This window comes from Psammomys obesus, unplaced genomic scaffold, assembly GCF_907164565.1.
Source record: "Psammomys obesus unplaced genomic scaffold, mPsaObe1.curated_primary_1811, whole genome shotgun sequence".
In the NCBI taxonomy this organism is placed as follows: domain Eukaryota; kingdom Metazoa; phylum Chordata; class Mammalia; order Rodentia; family Muridae; genus Psammomys; species Psammomys obesus.
Window position 1 is genome coordinate 2763546 of NW_026591450.1, and position 7237 is coordinate 2770782.

Sequence of the window (7237 nt, forward strand, 5' to 3'; positions counted from 1 at the left end):
ATAGGATTCTGTACGGTGTTGGCCTTCAGGGATACATATTATGTGCAGTAAAGCAATTATAGCCAGCGTAGAAATAACATTAGTGCTGTAGAGTAAGCTTGAGTGTGTGTGTCGGAGGAGAGCAGAATGGGCATCCTAAAACCTAAGCTGAAGAGATGGAATCTCTCCCCGCATTTTGTAGGTTATTTTTTGCCGTTTGCATGATGTATGTAAGGCCATCTAAGCAAGCCTGAATTTTCCTGTAAAATGGCCACTAGCTCTGGGACAGTACGAAAGGCTTTTTTACCTGGAGGCTTTGCTATAGACCTCAGTTAGAAACGAACTGCAGCATCACTTCTCTGTAGCTTGCTGGGAAAGCATCTCGAGATTTGCATTAGCAAAGTGAGGACTTCGCTGAGGTCTAAGATGATTGATTTGTGAGAGTGAAAGGGATGTGAGAAGTTAAGAAGGCAGCAGATCCAGCTGTGGTTGACATCTTCACTTTACCTGAGCTTTATTGGGAGCTCTTTCCCCCTCTCTTTTCGATGTGGAAGAGTTGGATATTTTATTTTCCAATGAGAATTAGATGAGCATTTCATTTTATACTACTTTCACTCAGTTGGTATTAGATTCGATATTATGTGCGTGCACGTGTGTGTGTGTGTGTGTGTGTGTGCGCGCGCGCGCGCGCGCGTGCGCACGCTTGTGGAGGACAGAGGTCAGCTGCAGGTGCTGTTTCATAAGTGCTGCCATCTACCTTGTCTTTTGAGGTAGGGTCTATCATAGGCCTGAGATTCACCCACTATTCTAGGCTGTTTCTCTAGCAAGCCCTGGGATCACATCTATCTCCATCTTCAGAGCTGCTAGTACAAGCATGTGTTACCATGCCTGGCTCTTTTTCCCGTGGGTTCTGAGTGGTCAGTTTCAGGTCCTTGTGCTCACAAGACAAAGCACTGAGTAGCTCCTCAGTCCATGATGTCTTTTGACTTTTATAGAATCCTAGAATATGGAAGCATGAGGAATTTTGAAAATAGTCTTTTCTGTGTGCAGAGACTGAATCCTCAAAGTAAAGAGGTAGCATAGTCCATCATTCAACATCTATTCATTCACTTAGCAAAAAACTTAAGTTCTGACTTGCAATGTCTCCACTGAGGCACTGTGGGGAGACAGAGATGACTATCAGGGTCTCCTGAAACAGTAACAAGGCAGAATGGAGAGCCTTCAGTTAAGCTCATGCAAGGAAATTACTGAGGGAGCAATGCTCTGCTTGTGAGCTGGCTGTTTGGCATTTCTTTTCTTTCTGGATCTTTGTTAAGTAAACAAAAGGAACAGCTGATAGCCTTGGTTGTGCCCAGAGGGAATTAGAACCATTCCTTCCCAGATTCAATATTCAACTAGGCAAGGATCCAGCTTTTACTCCAATTCTTTGTGTGTGTGTGTGTGTGTGTGTGTGTGTGTGTGTGTATGTGTTGGGGGGGGGCGGCCATGAGATGCTGTCTCACATAGGCCAAAGCTGGCCTAAAATTTGCTCCATAGTTGAGGCATACTTCAAACTTCTGGTCTTCCTGCTTATACTCCAGCCGGGCGGGCCCTAAGATTTACCAGCATGCATTGCCATGCCTGGTTTATACAGCCCTGGGGATCAATCCTGCTGCTTCCTGGGCGCCAGGCAAGTACTCTAGCTACATCCATCCCTAGCTCTTCCTCCAGTCCTTGAATGTGTGGATTATTAGGATAATTAGCTAGATGTCCCTAACTCTTCAGATCAAATGCTTAGTATTGTACCATTTTTCTCCCTAGAAAGTAGTCATCCACACGCCACCACTGATTCTTTTTTTTTTCCACAAGGATTCAGATTCATGAGTCATGGGGAGAACAGTTTGCATTGAGCTCTTTTAAAAAATCACAAAAACACTGTAACAAAATGAATGAAAGCATGAAGCCATCTGTGTCTCAAATGGTAACGCCAAGTTTGTGTTTGTTATAAATAATACGGTTCGTTCATGTCCACTTCCAAAGAAGGGGCCCTCGGGGTGCACATACAGGTAGAAAAAAAAATCCCTGCCTTTATTCGTGGATTTATGCAACACAGCCACAGATGTGGACACACGCAATGTATACACATCTCAAAACTAACATAAGTGGCCCCCAAACAGAGACGATATTTGGACGTTTCATGTAAGTTGTAAGGCACGTTGGGTCCTTACTACCCAAGCTCTTGGATCTGGGCCATCAGCTCCTCTTCTGCAGCCTGGAATCTGCCACCTACTCTATGGTCTATGCGGTGTCATCTACCAAACACAGTCCCTAAACCCCACAGCAGACTAGTAACACAATTGTCTAACCTTCTCTCCCGTAGGCAGTCAGAGCCCCCCTCCTCCTCAGGCCAAGCAATGGGATGTCACCTCCCTTTCCTACTGACATCGCCCCTATTCTAGATACCCACCCCAAGCCTGCTCATCTCCCCAGGCCCGCCTGACAGAGAAAACCACTCCTTTCTGCCATTGTATCTATGCCATCCCTTAATAAATTCAATAGTGTGTGAATCTCTCTCCCCTTTGATGAGTTTTGGGTTCAGGCCAGTAACTACGTGATTTGAGGAAGGCCTTAGAAGCCTTAAAGAAACATGCCAGGATGACTTGGGCCCCCAGAGAGTGTGAGATGACCAGCAAGTCAGGGATGTGCTTCTGCCTCTCTCCATTTCAGTTTAGGCTTTATAGATACCAGGAAGGAGGGAGCTGCTGACAGACGCAAAACCTAGTTATCATCCGAATTAACTCGGGTCTTCTCTATGAACTTAAATATCTGGAGTACTGAACCTGTGTAAGACACTTCCAATTTCAAAAGGGCGGAGGTGAGGGGGGCGGGGGGAGCGGTGTACTGCAGTCCCTAAACCAATAGAGAACTCACCGGAAGGTCAAAAAAAAAAAAAAAAAAAAAGCCTCCCTCCACTCTCACTGAGCCTATCTGTAAAGGGAGGAGAGGACCCAGAGGCCCAGCAATAATCCAAGTGCAAATCCAAGGGCTACAGCTATTGGCAGCAGTCTAGCCGGGTTCCCGGGTTCCCGGGTTCCCGGAGCTTGCATCTTCAGGACTGCTCAACCTAGGTGTCCTGAAGACCTGCGGTGGCCCCCTCCCCCGCGCGCGGGAGGGAAGTCCGGACGAGGTTGGCCCTCCTCTCTCGGGTGTCTGGGCGTGGGCCCCGCCGCAGCTCCGCGGAGCCTCCGTGTCTCCTGCAAAGGGGGGCGGGGGAGCCCTGAGCTGCGGCTTCCTCCCGCGCGGAGTCTCCTGCGCACCGCCGAGCCGGACGCCAGCGCCAGCCCGGTCCCCACGCCGCGGCGCGCCCGGCCTTCCCGCCGCCCCCAGGTAACTTTTCTGCCCTTGGCGGCCGAGGGGCTCCGAGGGGGGCTCGTTCCCGAGGCGCGCGGGGCTCGGGGCTGCGGTGCGCTGCGCCCGCCGCGCTCGGCCTCCGGCCTGGGGGCCTCCTCCGAGCCCTGGCCCCCAGGGGCGACCGGGCCCCGAGCCCCTCTCCGGGCATCGGCCCGGATCCGGGGTCGGGGCGCCATGTTCTGAGCGTGCGGGGCTCGGGGCGACACTGCGGCGCCAGGCCGGGGGCTGTGCGCGGGAGGGGCCGTGCGCCCCGGGGCTGCGGCTGCGGCTGCGTCCGTGCCCGGTGCGGGCGCGGCGGGGCTCGGAGCATCCCGGCTCCGCAGCGGGGCCGGCCGCTTTTACGTAACTTGCTTCCTTCCCCGAGTGGGCAGCGTCTCCAGGCCGGCAGCGGGCCAGCCAGGTTGCTCCGGGCCTGGGCACCTGCCGGCCGCACGCCCCTGGGACGGCTCCCTGCGCCGGGCGGGAACGCGCCTGGGCCTGCAGACCGACACCCCCGGGCGGGCGCGGCTCACCTGGAGCCCTGGGGCTGCGGGCCGCCGGGGTGGGGGTGGGGAGCCCGGGGAGCGCTAGAGTGGGGTGTCTGCTAGTTGCGGCTGGTGCGCCTGGGCTCCTTCACCAGGGGACTTGCTTTTTCGGGTTCCCCTCTAATCGCGCCCTACTTCTTCCCATTCCCCCTTCCCCCTGCACCCGACGCCAAGTTCACAGCTTCTGCAATGCGGTGGGTGTGGTTACCTCTCCGATTGTAAGTGTGGTCTTTGCGGTGGGAGCTTTCTTGCCCTTTCTTTCGCATTTTAGATTTACTGATCTGAAGTTTTCTTGGGGGGGGGGGGGTTACTCTCCAGTCTTTGCAGACCGGGGTTCAAGTTGAGAGGAGTGCTGCGGAACAAATCGAACGGTAAAGGGGACATGTGGTATTAATTAAGCATGGAGGCTGGGCAGTCCTGAGAGGGCCAGGCAGTCCTGCTAATAACGCAGTGCTTCCATTACGTGTTTAAGTTGGCTTTCAGCTTTTTTTTTTTTTTTATGTTACTTTTATGGAATCGCTTTTGCAGACATCCTTGGCTGTGGTTTTAAGGGGCCCATTTGGGGATCTGTGGGGCTCTCAGATGTTCTGGGGTTCCTCTTGGTAGCATAACTACCCAAGTAATGGGGTCACCATATCCAGCGCGAAAAAAGGTATTTCTTTTTGCATCTTACACTGCTTTCTGAAGCCTCAATGAGCCAAAAACGATGAAACTCTACCTGTATCTGGAAGCCACGAATGCAGCGCCCATTACGACAAAATGGGGCGTCAAACGAGGTAACCCTGTGGACAGGAAGGGACTTGATCTTGACTCAGCAATGATACTTTAGTGTTGTCTTTTGGCTGCGTGCACATGGTGGCACCAACTTTTAAAACTTTAATTGGAGTAGCAACGTTATTGTGAGAGGGATTAATTTCTAAATTGAAGTAGCATGCCTCTCATTTGTTGATTTCCAAGACAGTGATGAAATACGCTGGATGCTGAGTGCTGAATTATTTACAATATGATTTTCCAATGGTTGAGAAAAGCCAGACAGTCAGAAGCATGAACTGGTCTCGCAGGGCGAGTCCTTGCAAAACAGAGCATGGGTTCTAAGTGGTGTGTCAGAAACCGGAAGAGTGGCCACTGTAGTTCATAACCTCCCGTAGGCCAAGGATTGCAGCGCTAAAGGTCAAAGGCCAGTGTCCCAATGACATATTTATGTTATGTTATCGTTTTTTTGTTTTTTTTCAAGAATTTCCTTAGGCTTGTGTATGGTTTAGATTAGAAAGTGCATTTGTCAGTTCTTGTTGGGTGCTTGAACCGAGGCCAACTTTGACTTATGTGGATATACAACAAGATGAGGGTTTTTGTTTTTGTTTTTCTGACTGGATCAGTGTGATGATATGTGTGTGTGTGTGATTATGTATGTTGTTATATATGTGATTATATATGCATACACATATTATGTGTGTGTTATTATATATGTGTGTGTGTGTGTGTGTGTGTTGCTTTTTTAAAAAACCCAATGACAAAGCACACTAAGCGTGCACTGAAACAGGAGAGGAGACTGCCTGGGTCCTCAGAGAGAGGCTGCTGCTCTTGTTTTTCTGGCTGCGTTGGAGCGACTATGGAGGGATTGACACAGCATTTATTTTTTTAAGTCAGTGCTTTAAAAGTTCTCCAGTTGATCAGTGAGAATCTATGGCTTACATGCCGGTGAAAATGGACTCCAAGAGCAGCCTGGGGAATGGTTTCTTTTGGTGAGATTCAAGAATAACGAAGAGAGTTTTCTTAAGGAGGCTACCCTGTCATCTTTAATTCTGTTCTCATAGTCTTGCCCAAGTACCCATCACAGTTCTCTTTGAATGTCAGCTTTCCTATGGAATATAGATTCCCCACTGAAACCCATGAATCAAGTTTATGCTCAGCCACTTCGTCAAGAGAGAGACCCTGAGTGGTGTGATGGTACCGACACCTCCTTTCAAAAGGCTCACTGGTTGCTAATTTGTTGGGAATTCATCAGATACTCAGGGCTTTTGGAGGGCTCTGCTGTCGTGTTTCATTTGTCCTGGCTATAAAGGCTTATGTCCCCAGAAGCAGGGCATGGAGCAGTGAGGTCATTGCTCTGGCAGGGGCTGTGACATCACTATGGCTCAAAGGAAACAAGGGTGGGGCCTGCAGAGCCATTTGAAGCCTACTCCTGCCTTTAACTTTGCCTGGTGATTGAATGAGACTCTCACATTGAACTGCGCAACAAGGTATTGTATGGACGTAGGAAAATTTGTCTCAAAGATCAGAGATTTTTGGTGAAGTAGTAAAAAAAAAACATTGACTATTATTTCTGATACATAAAAAATGCTGTGTTTTTTTTTAAGGGTCATTTAAAAATTAAAGAACCAAGCGAGTCATTAATTTAATTTATTAAGTCAATAGTTCCTCCTGTTTATACCAATAACATTCTACTTACATTTTGGGTTAGATTATTGGGGTTGTCTTTAAAATATATAGTACCTATTGCTTCCTGAGTAGGCAATGCTGTTATCTATTTTTATGTGATGCACTTGCCGTTGGCAACTGGGGAAAAAAAATAGAAAAGCTAGAGATTTCAAAATTGTAGAAGATATCTTTCATGATTCAAGGGTAACTGATTTCCATTATAACTTTGCTTTATTTGCTAATATTATTTTATAGTTTGACATTTTTCATCCGTGTACAATTCTACTGTGGAGACACGTTTTGTCCAAACCAGTGTGTAATGAGAGAAAAGAAGAGTGCTCGGGTTCAGAACCTACAAAGCACATTTGCTGTTGATTATGAACTCAGTGAGACCTCAGCAGTAAAGGGAAGAATGGTAAATGAGCCACAGGCACCTTCAGTGTGGCTCTCTGAAAAGATGGCTGCCATGCTTTCACGATGATGTGGTCAGGGTATAGGGGGCCAGGGCGGTTCTTACTGAATGGTGGGGCTATTCCAGGATACACTTCTGAAGCAGGGAGCCGGGGGGGGGGGGGGGGTAACACGAGAGGAGCAGAGGAAGAGAAGTCTAAATTAGGTGCTAGGACTGCAGATCACTTGTGAAATGTCTTCTGTGCTGTGTTGTTAGGCCTTGCGATGACTGGTTAAATTGCACACTGTAGGACTGGAAGCTTCTATTAGCTCCAAACCCCTAATTCCTTTGTAATTTGCAGGATGGAAGAAAGGCTGACAACTTAATTTTTAGATTGCTGACATTTTGATACATTGTTCTTACAGACTTTCTTACAAACCACACATATGTGCAGTCACGTAAGCATGTGGACATAAGCACAGCACATACACACACACACACACACACACACACACACACACACACACACACACAC

General features: G+C 48.7%; 1 protein-coding gene across 18 annotated transcripts in view; it reads left to right on the forward strand.

The window, feature by feature from the left end:
• Positions 1-2926: 2926 nt before the first annotated feature.
• The window catches only part of Epb41l3 (erythrocyte membrane protein band 4.1 like 3), a 125438-nt gene continuing 121127 nt past the window's right edge, over positions 2927-7237 (forward strand). For 6 of the 18 annotated variants that reach the window (XM_055610143.1, XM_055610148.1, XM_055610145.1 and 3 more), the window contains exon 1: positions 2932-3345. The gene's annotated coding sequence lies outside the window, so the exon portion shown is untranslated. Of the gene's footprint in view, positions 3346-4090; positions 4112-7237 lie in introns of those variants that run through there. The other 12 variants (XM_055610137.1, XM_055610140.1, XM_055610135.1 and 9 more) reach the window with 5 other exon arrangements.